This window comes from Protopterus annectens, chromosome 1.part2 (genome assembly GCF_019279795.1).
Source record: "Protopterus annectens isolate FY-2018-M chromosome 1.part2, PAN1.0, whole genome shotgun sequence".
Taxonomy (NCBI): Eukaryota; Metazoa; Chordata; order Ceratodontiformes; family Protopteridae; genus Protopterus; species Protopterus annectens.
Genome location: NC_056727.1, coordinates 379,475,411 through 379,491,238, shown reverse-complemented (window position 1 = coordinate 379,491,238; position 15,828 = coordinate 379,475,411).

Here is a 15,828-nt window from a genome sequence, read left to right as displayed (position 1 = left end):
TCGTTTTTTAACTGAAAAATGTCATGCTTGCGGAAAAAAGGGCCATGTAAAAAAATGTGCCGCTCAACGCCCTCTCGGGACCAGCCGAAAAAGGGGGAGGAAAAAAGCAGTATGATGGAAAGGAAGGGAAACCGAAAAATAAAACGGCAGTATGCGCACCACATGCGTGAAGGTGCAGATCAACAAACCAGGGAAGCCGAAGAAGTGTTCACAATGTTTAACGTGAAAGAGGCCAAGTGGGAAAGAGTTGATCCCATTAAAACCCAGTTGGACTTAAATGGTAAAATGGTGCAGTTTGAAGTGGATACGGGGTGTAGTGTGACAGTTCTGTCAAAGGCTGAGTTTGGGAAGTTATGGCCCAGGGAAGCTCTGAAGCTGCAGGACTGTTCAGTGATTTTGAGAACCTATACGGGTGAAATAGTTCCCACGTTGGGAATGGTGAAAATGACGGTAAAATATAAAGACCAAGCCAAACGGTTGCCAGTCATGGTGGTAGCAGGTAAAGGACCAAACCTGCTAGGCCGGGTGTGGTTAAAGGAGCTGAACATGGGCTGCCTACAGCTCCATAAAGTAGAACAGCAGGGCCTGACCTTGCAAGAGGTGCTGGAGAACAATGACGAAGTGTTCAAAGAGGAACTAGGGACCTGGAGGGGTCCACCAGCAAAAATACACGTGGAAGATAACGCAATGCCAAGATTTTACAAACCCCGCCCTGTACCATACGCGATGAAGAAGAAAGTTGAGTTTGAGTTGGAGAGACTCACTAAGCAAGGTATAATTGAACCAGTAAAGTTTGCGGAATGGGCCGCACCAATTGTTCCAGTATTAAAGCCAGATGGTACTGTACGCATCTGTGGTGACTACAAGTTAACAGTGAACCAAGTCTCGAAGCTGGAGCAGTATCCCTTGCCAAAGGTGGAGGATGTGTTTGAAAAGCTGTCGGGAGGTGAAAGGTTTAGTAAACTGGACCTCAGTCAGGCATATCAACAAGTAGTGCTGGAAGAAGGGTCAAAGGCATATGTTACCCTGAACACACACAAAGGTTTGTTCCAAGTCAATCGTTTACCTTTTGGGGTTTCCTCGAGTCCAGCTATTTTTCAGAGAATAATGGAGGGACTGGTGGCAGGAATTCCGAAGGTGGCTGTGTATTTAGACGATATCCTGTTGACGGGTAGGAACATTCCAGAGCATCTGGAGACGCTGAATGAGGTGCTGAGTCGACTGCGGGAGGCAGGTCTAAGGGTGAAGCGGAGTAAATGTGCTTTCATGGCAAAGGAAGCAGAGTTCCTAGGCTACAAGGTGGATGCATCAGGCCTACACCCCTTGCCAAATAAAGTGGAAGCCATTCAACAGGCGCCAGCACCCACCAATATTACAGAACTGAAAGCCTATTTAGGTTTACTCAACTATTATAACAGGTTCCTGCCAAATCTGTCAACACTGTTAGCTCCTTTACATAAGCTATTAAGGAAGGAGGCTCAGTGGTCGTGGCAAGAGGAACAGGACAGAGCATTTGAACTGTCAAAGGAACTAATGCAGTCTTCAGAGGTTTTGGTGCACTACGATAGTCACAAAGACTTAATTTTGTCATGTGATGCCTCACCTTATGGGTTAGGGGCTGTGTTGGCACACCGGATGCCAGATGGACAAGAGAGACCCATTGGGTTCATGTCACGGACTTTGACACCAGCGGAGTCAAACTATTCCCAGTTAGATAAAGAGGGTTTGGCTGTAATGTTTGGAATTAAGCGGTTTCACAAATACCTCTATGGGAGGAAGTTTACTATTTGCACTGATCATAAGCCTTTGTTGTCATTGTTCAACGAGAAGAAAGCAGTGCAGATGGTTTCTCCCGCATTCAGAGATGGGCTGTAACATTGAGAGCTTATGAATACGAGATTGTTTATAAGCCGGAAACACCATAGTAATGCGGATGCACTAAGTCGTCTGCGATACCAGGGCATCTTCAAGAACAGGAAGCGGAGGACCGAGTTTTGATGATGGAGGACATCACGTTGGTGTCTGTCAGGGAATTGAGTGGATGGACACGCAAAGACCCGGTGCTAGCTAGAGTGTTTCAGTGGGTCCAGCAAGGCTGGCCAGTCCAACAAACGGATCCAGTTTTTCGGCCTTATGAGGTGAGGAAAACAGAGCTGAGTGTGCAAGATGGATGCGTATTGTGGGGGGCACGAGTGATAATTCCGTCCCCAGGAAGACGGGCACTTTTACAGCAGTTGCACCAAGGTCATGTGGGCATTACCCTAATGAAGGCCTTAGCCGGTTATTTTGGTGGCCCAAGTTGGACCACGAGATTGAAGTCGTGAATGAGTGTAAAACATGTCAACAACATCGCAACTTGCCTGTGGCGGCGCCACTACATCCATGGGAGTGGCCGAGTAGACCTTGGCAGAGACTTCATATAGATTATGCAGGACCATTTATGGGGGCCATGTTTTTGATAATCATGGATGCTCATTCTAAATGGATGGATGCCTATCAAGTCAAAACACCCACTTCCCTCATTACCATTGAATGCTTAAGGAAGAGTTTCAGTAACCAAGGACTACCCGAGACTATTGTATCAGATAACGCTTCATGTTTCACGAGTGAAGAGTTCAAGGGTTTTCTGAGGAAAAATGGCATCGTACACATCACATCAGCACCCTACCATGCAGCTTCAAATGGTTGTGCTGAAAGAGCTGTTCAGACTTTTAAAGCAATGATGCAAAAGTCCGGAGAAGGAAGTTTGGCAGCAAAAGTATCAAGGGTGTTATTCAACTACCGTATTACACCTCAGTCTACCACGGGTTTATCACCTGCCGAGATGTTGCAAGGACGGAGATTAAGATCCACGCTGGATCTAGTGTATCCAAACATCAGAGCTAAGGTAGAGGGGACCCAGTGGAGGCAAAAAGAATGTCATGATCGACGACGGAGAGAGAGAAGTTTTCTGGAGGGAGATGCAGTGATGACGCGAAATTTCAGTTATGGACCTAAATGGATTCCAGGGTTCATTGTCAAGAGTACAGGTCCATTATCGTACCAGGTGAGGTTGAATGGAGATTTCTTGGTGAGGAGACATGTAGACCAGATTCTGCGGAGTGAACCGAAGAAGGACGCCATGGAACTGCCGGCCCCGGAAATACAGTTAAGTTCGGAACAAGGGCTCGCAGTGGCAGGAGGATCGCCAATCGAGGGAGACCGCCGGGACGTGGAAGGAGAGGTTCCCGAGGATCCAACCGTTCCAGGGAAGGACACACCGATACCTGAAGTGGTAACTGTGACACCGGAGTCACCTAAGGGGGTACCACTGCGCCGTTCTAAGCGTGTGCTGGTTAAACCTAGTTACTTGAAGGACTATCAATGTTAACAAAAGTGCATGTATAGATTACCAGACCAAAAATAGTAGATTGTATGGTAACCAGTAATAACTAGCCTGTTATTTACAAGTAAGTGACCAAATGAATTGTTGGACTTGCTCCCTAGTTTTGATTATGTAGGGAATTGTGTCTTAGCTTAAAAGGGGAGGAATGTAGTATTCGGGCTGGTAATGTGGTTGTTGTACTGTAGGGGCGCTGTGGGGAATTCCACATGTCCTGTTGGTTCTGTATTCTCTGGTAACTTGTTGGTTCCGGTGTATGTATGACTTGCAGAAGTTGGAAGCATGTAGCATGGGTGCGCACCTGGAGGCTCTTAATAAAGAAAGGCCTTACAACTCCATAAACCGTGTGGTCTCCTTATTTCCCAGGATGTAACAGACTTAAATGGTAAAATGGTGCAGTTTGAAGTGGATACGGGGTGTAGTGTGACAGTTCTGTCAAAGGCTGAGTTTGGGAAGTTATGGCCCAGGGAAGCTCTGAAACTGCAGGACTGTTCAGTGACTTTGAAAACCTATATGGGTGAAATAGTTCCCACGTTGGGAATGGTGAAAATGACGGTAAAATATAAAGACCAAGTCAAAGAGTTGCCAGTCATGGTGGTAGCAGGTAAAGGACCAAACCTGCTAGGCCGGGCGTGGTTAAAGGAGCTGAACATGGGCTGCCTACAGTTCCATAAAGTAGAACAGCAGGGCCTGACCTTGCAAGAGGTGCTGGAGAACAATGAAGAAGTGTTCAAAGAGGAACTAGGGACCTGGAGGGGTCCACCAGCAAAAATACACGTGAAAGAAAACGTAACGCCAAGATTTTACAAACCCCGCCCTGTACCATACGCGATGAAGAAGAAAGTTGAGTTTGAGTTGGAGAGACTCACTAAGCAAGGTATAATTGAACCATTAAAGTTTGCGGAATGGGCCGCACCAATTGTTCCAGTATTAAAGCCAGATGGTACTGTACGCATCTGTGGTGACTACAAGTTAACAGTGAACCAAGTCTCGAAGCTGGAGCAGTATCCCTTGCCAAAGGTGGAGGATGTGTTTGAAAAGCTGTCGGGAGGTGAAAGGTTTAGTAAACTGGACCTCAGTCAGGCATATCAACAAGTAGTGCTGGAAGAAGGGTCAAAGGCGATGTTACCCTGAACACACACAAAGGTTTGTTCCAAGTCAATCGTTTACCTTTTGGGGTTTCCTCGAGTCCAGCTATTTTTCAGAGAATAATGGAGGGACTGGTGGCAGGAATTCCGAAGGTGGCTGTGTATTTAGACGATATCCTGTTGATGGGTAGGAACATTCGAGAGCATCTGGAGACGCTGAATGAGGTGCTGAGTCGACTGCGGGAGGCAGGTCTAAGGGTGAAGCGGAGTAAATATGCTTTCATGGCAAAGGAAGCAGAGTTGCTAGGCTACAAGGTGGATGCATCAGGCCTACACCCCCTGCCAAATAAAGTGGAAGCCATTCAACAGGCGCCAGCACCCACAAATGTTACAGAACTGAAAGCCTATTTAGGCTTACTCAACTATTATAACAGGTTCCTGCCAAATCTGTCAACACTGTTAGCTCCTTTACATAAGCTATTAAGGAAGGAGGCTCAGTGGTCGTGGCAAGAGGAACAGGACAGAGTGTTTGAACTGTCAAAGGAACTAATGCAGTCTTCAGAGGTTTTGGTGCACTACGATAGTCACAAAGACTTAATTTTGTCATGTGATGCCTCACCTTATGGGTTAGGGGCTGTGTTGGCACACCGGATGCCAGATGGACAAGAGAGACCCATTGGGTTCATGTCACGGACTTTGACACCAGCGGAGTCAAACTATTCCCAGTTAGATAAAGAGGGTTTGGCTGTAATGTTTGGAATTAAGCGGTTTCACAAATACCTCTATGGGAGGAAGTTTACTATTTGCACTGATCATAAGCCTTTGTTGTCATTGTTCAACGAGATGAAAGCAGTGCCGCAGATGGTTTCTCCCCGCATTCAGAGATGGGCTGTAACATTGAGAGCTTATGAATACGAGATTGTTTATAAGCCCGGGAAACACCATAGTAATGCGGATGCACTAAGTCGTCTGCCGATACCAGGGCATCTTCAAGAACAGGAAGCGGAGGACCGAGTTTTGATGATGGAGGACATCACGTTGGTGTCTGTCAGGGAATTGAGTGGATGGACACGCAAAGACCCGGTGCTAGCTAGAGTGTTTCAGTGGGTCCAGCAAGGCTGGCCAGTCCAACAAACGGATCCAGTTTTTCGGCCTTATGAGGTGAGGAAAACAGAGCTGAGTGTGCAAGATGGATGCGTATTGTGGGGGGCACGAGTGATAATTCCGTCCCCAGGAAGACGGGCACTTTTACAGCAGTTGCACCAAGGTCATGTGGGCATTACCCGAATGAAGGCCTTAGCCCGAAGTTATTTTTGGTGGCCCAAGTTGGACCACGAGATTGAAGTCATTGTGAATGAGTGTAAAACATGTCAACAACATCGCAACTTGCCTGTGGCGGCGCCACTACATCCATGGGAGTGGCCGAGTAGACCTTGGCAGAGACTTCATATAGATTATGCAGGACCATTTATGGGGGCCATGTTTTTGATAATCATGGATGCTCATTCTAAATGGATGGATGCCTATCAAGTCAAAACACCCACTTCCCTCATTACCATTGAATGCTTAAGGAAGAGTTTCAGTAACCAAGGACTACCCGAGACTATTGTATCAGATAACTCTTCATGTTTCACGAGTGAAGAGTTCAAGGGTTTTCTGAGGAAAAATGGCATCGTACACATCACATCAGCATCCTACCATGCAGCTTCAAATGGTTGTGCGGAAAGAGCTGTTCAGACTTTTAAAGCAATGATGCAAAAGTCCAGAGAAGGAAGTTTGGCAGCAAAAGTATCAAGGGTGTTATTCAACTACCGTATTACACCTCAGTCTACCACGGGTTTATCACCTGCCGAGATGTTGCAAGGATGGAGATTAAGATCCACGCTGGATCTAGTGCATCCAAACGTCCGAGCTAAGGTAGAGGGGACCCAGTGGAGGCAAAAAGAATGTCATGATCGATGACGGAGAGAGAGAAGTTTTCTGGAGGGAGATGCAGTGATGACACGAAATTTCAGTTATGGACCTAAATGGATTCCAGGGTTCATTGTCAAGAGTACAGGTCCATTATCGTACCAGGTGAGGTTGAATGGAGATTTCTTGGTGAGGAGACATGTAGACCAGATTCTGCGGAGCGAACCGAAGAAGGACGCCATGGAACTGCCGGCCCCGGAAATACCGTTAAGTTCGAAACAAGGGCTCGCAGTGGCAGGAGGATCGCCAATCGAGGGAGACCACCGGGACGTGGAAGGAGAGGTTCCCGAGGATCCAACCGTTCCAGGGAAGGACACACCGATACCTGAAGTGGTAACTGTGACACCGGAGTCACCTAAGGGGGTACCACTGCGCCGTTCTAAGCGTGTGTTGGTTAAACCTAGTTACTTGAAGGACTATCAATGTTAACAAAAGTGCATGTATAGATTACCAGACCAAAAATAGTAGATTGTATGGTAACCAGTAATAACTAGCCTGTTATTTACAAGTAAGTGACCAAATGCATTGTTGGACTTGCTCCCTAGTTTTGCTTATGTAGGGAATTGTGTCTTAGCTTAAAAGGGGAGGAATGTAGTATTCGGGCTGGTAATGTGGTTGTTGTACTGTAGGGGCGCTGTGGGGAATTCCACATGTACTGTTGGTTCTGTATTCTCTGGTAACTTGTTGGTTCCGGTGTATGTATGACTTGCTGAAGTTGGAAGCATGTAGCATGGGTGCGCACCTGGAGGCTCTTAATAAAGAAAGGCCTTACAACTCCATAAACCGTGTGGTCTCCTTATTTCCCAGGATGTAACACTCACCCAGAAAGTGGTAAAATAATACCCTGTTTTCTAACGTTATGTAAATCAATGAAAAGAATTTAGATTTAATATGGAGATACAGACATTTGTAGCCCCACAGCAAGAAGTTACTTACCTTGTAAACTATTTTTATGACTATCAGTACCAACACATGGCATGACTTTGAGTCAGTCAGAACATTCACTCTACTGAGATCATTCTCTTCTGAACTAATGTACCAAAGTTACTGTAAGAATTGCAGTCCTACTGGTGGAACTGTGGTAGCTATAGTAACAAAAATCTGAACTACTGGTTCCCTGGTTTGCTTATACAAAATCATACATTTAAACTCTGTAAAAATAAAGTGTGTTCTTTTTTTTCCCAAGCACCTTTCTGAATTATCACTTGTGACATAGGCAAATTTACATTCTTATAAAACTAATCACACTATAATTAACATAAACATTTTACTTCACAAATATTGCCATATATCATATGACCTAAGCAACATTACATAAATTATTTAATTTCTGCCATTTTTTAAACAAGAAACATCTTTACTAAACCATCACTTATTACAAAGTTTAAATTTATACAGCACCTTTCTAGACTATATCTGTACATATGGAGGAACGTTATTTAGAAATGGTAATCTACTGCTGACAAAACACCTTCCCTAAACATATAGAGAAATATATTTCTTTATACAGTGGGTCTATAAGAATTTCATTCACAAGAATGCATGTATATATGTGTGTATATACTGTATATATAAAGGTCTCATCAATGAGCACATGTTCAAAAAAGCACATGCAAAAAGAGCAATCTATTTAGATTGAATCAAAAAAGATCAAATAGGAAAAAAAATTCAGACTAAGGCTTCCTGCACTACCCCACCACCACCACCAATTATACATGCTAACTCCAAGATTGAAAAACTGTACGATAAGGGCAAATTCCAATACAAACTGTAGCACAATCATGCACAGAAAGCAGATGGCAGGCCAAAAAAGCAGGTCTGTGAGAATATTCATTCATTCAGACTTACCATGCATAACCACAAAATGTTGGCAATGTGAACGTTGACATGCTATGATGGTACTACACATGTACCAAGCAATAACCTCAGCACATGCAAAAATCAAAACTAAAATGAAACAATAAAACATTGTTTTTTGCATCCCCACCCCCTTCTAATTATAAACTAACTCCAAGAACACACACTGTTAAAGAAATGGCATTTTTCCAACTCCAAAACCTGTGTGATATTGCACCCTTGTCGGCCATCTGTGTAGTTGACTAAGTTATGCATTGCCGACTAAACAGATGCTTGACTAAATTCAGTTCCTCCATATATATATATATATATATATATATATATATATATATATATGTGTGTGTGTGTGTGTGTGTGTGTGTGTGTGTGTGTGTGTGTGTGTGTGTGTGTGTGTGTGTGTGTGTGTGTGAGTATATATATATATATATATATATATATATATATATATATATATATATATATATATATTTATATATATATATATATATATATATATATATATATATATATATATATATATATATATATATATATATATATATATATATACATACATATATATATATATATATATATATATATATATATATATATATATATATAGGACTTTTGAATGGAAAATCAAAAGTCCGAATCCATTATCACAGAACACACTTTATCGAAAGCGCTTTTCACCGAAAAAGCGCTTTCACTAAAGTGTGTTAAAAAAAAAGAAGAAAAAAAACCCAGTAAATTAATGTTTATGCAGGCCCCCTACCACCCACACCCCCTACTTTATTATTCTCACTCCGAGATTGCACTCCAGTGGGGAAAAGGGAAAAACTCCCTTAACTGCACTGTAATACGATCTCCGCAACAGTCACTCCCCCACAACTCCCTCTACCTCCAGGCATACTTCCGTGGAAGTGCTTCTTTGGTGAAAAGCACTTTCGCGTAAGTATGCCCGGCTGTTACAGATTCGGTGAAATGGCCGTTTGCGCATTAGTCCTAGACCTATATATATATATATATATATATATATATATATATATATATATATATATATATATATATATATATATATATCTGGTTTCATTCCACATTCCAAAAACATACAGTAAGTGGACTGGACATTATAAATTTGCCACAGGTTTGAGTGTGCATGTGCATGTGTAATATGGAAGAGCAACTGTGGAAGGGCTAACAGCCTGTTATTGATTGGTTCTAGATGATTATCACTGTTGAAATGGCACCCCAACCACATGTGCAAACTTGGGAAAAAGGGATTATGGATGGATGGATGGATATATATGTATGCATGTGTGCGTTTACCCTGGGGGGGGGTGATATGCCCTTTCTCTGTTGTTATGCAATCCTGGATTTAGTATGCATAATTAGCACAGGGGGTGCAGGGGGGCTTGTCCCCTGCCAAAAAATTCTGCTTTTGTTGCATGCTCTAAGGTTTTATCTCAGAGCCTTTACAATGATTGATGTGTTTGATGTTTTCTTTTATTTTTTTTTTTATCATTTTGTTTTATGTTGACATTAGCGATGCTGAGATTTGGCTGTTTAGATTATTTGAAGTAGACGTATGTCTAAATATATATAGAGAAATTCGTAGATAGATATAGATGTAGATATAATTACATGTAGAAATACCAAAGCATCAAAATATTAACAGTTCATAATACTGACTCAACAAAATACAGAACTCACAATTCTGGCAAAAAACACTCAAACTTCACATTAAATTAATCAAAAAAAAAAGACAGTCTATTTTTGCAATCAGTTTAAACAAATAATAAAATAAAAAAAATTGACCAAAAAAAAATTAAGACCCTAAAAATTCTGAGTAGTGCAAGTGTTATTGGAAGGGTTTTTCTAAGATAAAGTGGGGTGTTAGGGTTAGGATTAGGATTAGGGGCAGGGAAAGGGTTAGGCTTAGCTCACATTAGAAAGGTGTACATACTTTTCTATATAGATTGCTGGATACAGATATATATATATATATATATATATATATATATATATATATATATATATATATATATATATATATATATATATGGATTCACTTCATAACACTGAAAACTCAAATCACTGAAAATGAGAAATCTTCATAATATAGAAGACCTAAACACTGAAACTTCAAAACACTGAAAACACAAAATACTGAAACTCAAAACACTGAAAACACATATATCATACATATACTGAGTTTAAACAACATACACCATAGTACTTTCCACAAAGTGTAAGCAGGGGGCAAGCCCCCCTGTACCCCACATGTGGGGGCTATGCCCCTCACACCCCCTGCTACTTAAATATATCAACTCCAAGATTGCACTTAGTGTAGTGAAGTGCAATCTTGGAGTTGATATATATAAGTAGTAGGGGGTATGGGGGGCTTGCCCCCCTGCTTACACTTGGTGGAAAGTGCTAAGATTTATGTTGTTTAAACTCAGTGTATGTATGATATGTGTTTTCAGTGTTTTGAGTTTTCAAGATTTTGACATTTCAGTGTTTTGGTTTCAGTGTTTTGAGTTTCAGTGTTTTGATCTTTATATATATATATACATATATAGGTAGGTAGATTAATAGATAGGCAGATGTAGTGAGGAAAAACACACTGGAAGCAACATTGTTAATTTCAGTGCAGTTTATTTATAATGACAAGACTAGCTAAAACAAACTTCACTTTCTAGTAAGAAACCACAGGTCTTAACCCTCAATCAACATTCCACATCCAAGAAAAATGCTTCAGTCTCTGACAAAATCCATGTATTATTTCACTTGAGTCTTCATAAGTTTATGGGTAGTTACTAGGCATGTTTCTATGCACCTTCAATCTTGCAGTCATGTGACTTGCTGCCACATAAGTGGCTCTAGCAAGGTCACAGTTAAACAGGCATGTAATAGGAAATGCTACCCCTATCTGAATTGCAAGGTAATTTGCAGTACACATGGGATTATTTCACATTTTCATGGGCATGCTCGCAAGCATGTGTGTGTGTGTGTGTGTGTGTGTGTGTGTGTGTGTGTGTGTGTGTGTGTGTGTGTGTGTGTGTGTGTGTGTGTGTGTGTGTGCGTGTGTGTGTGAGAGAGAGAGAGCATGCCTGAATGAGTTCACTTTATTGCCACATATGTTATATGTCTGAACTGTATGTTTACCTTCCATGTATTCATTTCTCAAATGACCATATTAGACCATCTAGTTGGTAACTTGTGGCAGAGTATGTAAAATAAATACTGACAGACACAAACTGTGCTTATAGCCACTTCTCCCCTCAAAATTATGTCATGTTATATTTTGCAGGTGTTGCTGGATACTCCTCTGAATGTTGATTCCTAACCATGACATAATAATATACTGTGATCTTGACACAAATGTAATGCAATGCTGTTCAAACCCAGATACACAATGCAACTAAATTTGTTGTGGGGCTGATGAAAACACACAGATATCAGATGATTCTTGCCAGTTCTCCACTAAGAAAGTCAGTAAGATATTTGTAATATTTTCCATGCATCATAAAATGATAATACAGAAGGAAGATTTATATCTTAAATACATGGCTGCAGTGCAACATTTGTCAGACTCTGCAGCAACAGCAGCAGCAGTAGAAGGCAATGACAGCTAACAGAAGCCAGGCAACGTATGAGCAGTAAAGGGCCACCAAGGCAGTAGCAGTCACAGGACATGGTAACACTAGCAAAGTGCTAATGTCTCTTCAACAACTGTGAGCCATGATGAGATTTCCAGTATGGTTGCATACTGATCTGTAGGTTGATTAGAGTATGAAAAGTGAAACTCAGAAAACAAAGCTAATATACTTTATTGCTTTGGGTAAAATTGAGGTAATGGCCAGTAAGTACACTGCCTGGATGTCAGCAATGAAGAAATGTGAAGTACGTAAGAAAAAAAAAGCAACCAGAAAAGGAGAAAAAAAAATCAGGCTGGAAGAAACTTGTAGCTGTTCAGTAAAAAGTAGCTTAGTTTTTTTTCTTTGGTACTGGAGTCAGCTTACAGTAATTTTGAAGAAAATAAATCAAATGCTTTGAGAGGTGTTTAAAGTAAGTGAAGCACTGAAGGAATATATAAAGTCAAATAACAAGAGGCAGTAAAAATGACACTTCCCCTAGCTATTCAGATGAACTAATAAAACTGCAAAGAATCAGAGGCTGAAATGAAAAAAATGTCAAGTTGAGCATGCTTCTCATGAGCATGCAGTAGAGTAGATGTAGAAGACAGGGCTCACAAAAAATCAGTGATTTTCTTCCATATCAGTGGAGCAAAGACTGATTGATATAGATTGTATTAATTTTATAAAACTGCAAATAAGTAACTGGAATGGCATTCCACAGCAGGATTTGATAAATGTAAGGGCACTTCATGTGTGTACTCCAAATCTGTCCATGAGAAAGCAGACAAGACATATATTAGTAAAGATGCAATCATACTAGGAGAAAGAGGTGCTAATGATAAAATTATGTAAGAAAAGAAAAGTATTAAAAATTAGAGACAGCAGAGTGTTTGAGGAGTTTACTCTATCAATTTGGGAATGACGATGGGCAGGTTTGAAATTCAAGCTGCTGGATCTTGCTTTCTTCTGAATATTTTTTTCCTAAAGGATCACATACATTTTTCTGTACAAAACAAGCTAAGGGGGAAAGTTTAGCCAATAGAGAGTGAGAGCAAACCAAACAGGACGCTGATTCTCATTCTTTTGACAATACCAAAGATCATAAAGAGATTGTGCCAGTGAAATATTTTCCATTGTCCTTAATGAAAATGTTTGAAGAAAAGAAAAGAAAAGAAACACAAGCAATGACTAGAAGAATAAGGAGTACCTTACATTTGGAACTAGAGACTGGTTTTGTGAGACAAAGAGCTTCAGGAAGAAGCAACATTGTGTGAGTATTCTATTAATGGGAGACTATAAAACATCAATTTGATTAAATATAGGAATAGGCACATGAAATGTGACTTTTGCAAGAATAAGTAGCTGAGAACAACTGGAATTTTGTTGAATGTATTAAACTGGTAGGTGATCAGTTAAGCATATACCCACTTTTTGTCATTGATGTTTAGAAGGATGCTGAGGAGACTTTAGAAGTAATTGCAAGCAAAAGTTTTTGTTTTTGTTAATATTTGCTTAAAATCATGATATAAACTGCATGCTATATTGTAAATCAGGATTGCATAGGGTGCAATCAGGGATATTTTCAATTCAATGTAGGGGGAGTCATATCAGTGACAAATGTATATGTTAAAGATTAAAAGGCAAGAAAGTACTTTTTCTTAGATGTTAGGTAACCAGGCTTTACACTGTAAATAGATAAGAAAGACTGGGTAGAAGAAAGTTAATATAATGTCATGATCTTTGGCTTATGGAGTGTGAGATATAAAATGTATTAATCACATTGTTTGTAGTATTAAGATAATCGTCACTGTTTTATAATGGTGGATATCTAGATTAATGTCCTTGATTTGAGTTAGAGAATTTTAAGCAAATAGTCTAGATAAAAACAATGAAGACATGGAACTTTGCAGTTCTTTTTTTTAATTTTGTAAAGTTATTGGTTATTTTGTACATTTACAGAGGTTTTCTCAGCTAAAAGAAGTCTACAGTCTACAGGTGTAAAGTTACTCATGAGAGGTCCAAACAGGTTGTTGGGTGAAATTTAGAAAGATTATTTTATGCATCTGCAAAGCCAATAGCTGTTTTTTTTTGTCTTATCATTACCAATTTGTCAACTAGAAGCCCATGAGTACAAGCAATTAACCACTGGATGGCTGGTAACTGTCTGCTAGGTGAACCATGAAGGTTGCTATGTGTTTAACAATTAAAGTTAAATTAGCAAGCAGTTCAGTGAAAATTAAATGAAATTTGAAATTGTGGGAAGTGAATACGTTATACAAGTAGTTGCCTCCCAAGCAGCCTTAGTACTTTAATGGATTATATATAACAGTGTACAAATGACTTTATTTATTTAAAGGTAGTCATTACAATTACTAGAACATGGAAATCAAAATCTAAACTGGCTTTAAATGAAGTACCGAATATTGTAAAGTTGATAAACTGAAGATGAGATCTTCAGAACAGAGAAAAAACAATTACTAGAAAATCGTAATCAAAATTTAAACCAACTATATTTGAAGTATTGAATATTGTAAAAGAGGTAAAATGACTGGAACAAGGATCTTTAAAAATGGGAAGAAGCAAACTACATAGAAATATGGAATTTATGAAGGAATACATGCAGAATAATGTTCAGGAGCAGTAGTGAGGTTTAAGGGAAGGCAGGGATTGAGCAATTTATGAAATGCTGTATTGAATTATATTTATTAAAAGAAAACATATGTATAATGCATGACAATTAGAAATGTCTGCTATTTTTTTCTTTTCTGCTATTGTATGTGTACTTGTGTCACTAGCTACAATATAATAATGCAATAATGGTATTAAGAAAACAGCTATTTACCATGACAATCATAAAGCAGCAGTCAGTGTCACACAGATGAAACATGAAGCATGCTACTCTATGCATGGGCTGGCCAAACTGTGCATCAGACATCACCTGAATACAACACAGATGGGAAAATGTTGCAATTACTATTACCTTACCATAATTTGTTGAATGGTCAGGATAATAACAGACTCACAACAGAAACTGCCTTGATGGGGCAACACATTGCAAGAATCACATGTAGGGGAATGCATTCAACCAACTCAAGAAGTGTGTTGAGAATGGGGTGCAATGTTTTCACATTGACCTTGTGTCACATCAATGGTGAGAGGGTCAGGGCCTAAAATCTCCTGTGGCAGAGGCACTGTGCTACTTTGTGACCTGGTGTGACAAACTGAAATGCTGCCAGCCCAGCTAGCTGGAATTTTATAACTAATTATATGTCAATTGAAAAATATTAATATGATTTATATAGAAATGTGACACTGCCATCCCCGCTATCTGGAATTTTGTAAATAGTCAGATGTCATTTGTGAATATTAATATGATCCATAGGTTCATAGGTTCATAGGTAGGTACTAGGCTATCGGCCCTAGGGCCTATACAAGGCTAGCCAAAAAGGTACCCTGGCTTTCACCACCCAAGAAAATTATTTTTCTGTGCCACTGTCGAGCAGAGCCACAGAGGTGATCCCAGGATGAATTCCCCATTTGCCATCCAATCATCAAGATTTTTCTTGAAGAGTGCTAATGCAGAGTTTTGTTTGATATAGATAGGTAGTTTGTTCCAGAGTGTGGGAAATCTCTGGGACAGGAATCTATCCCTCCAGCATGTTCTGTTTATTTTGGTGACAAGGTTTAGGTCCCTAGAGTGTGTAGCTCAGAAGGATTGGGATTTCTTTAAGTGAAGCATGTCCAACAGCTCTGGGTTTGACATAGCTTTGCATGTTAGGCAGAGATCGCCTCTGAGTAGGCGATATGCGGCGGAGTAAAGCTGGAGTTTTTGAGACAGTCTGCATAGGGCATCTGTTTGAGGCCAGTAATCCTCTTTGTGAGGTATTTCTGCAGCCTTTCCAGTTGT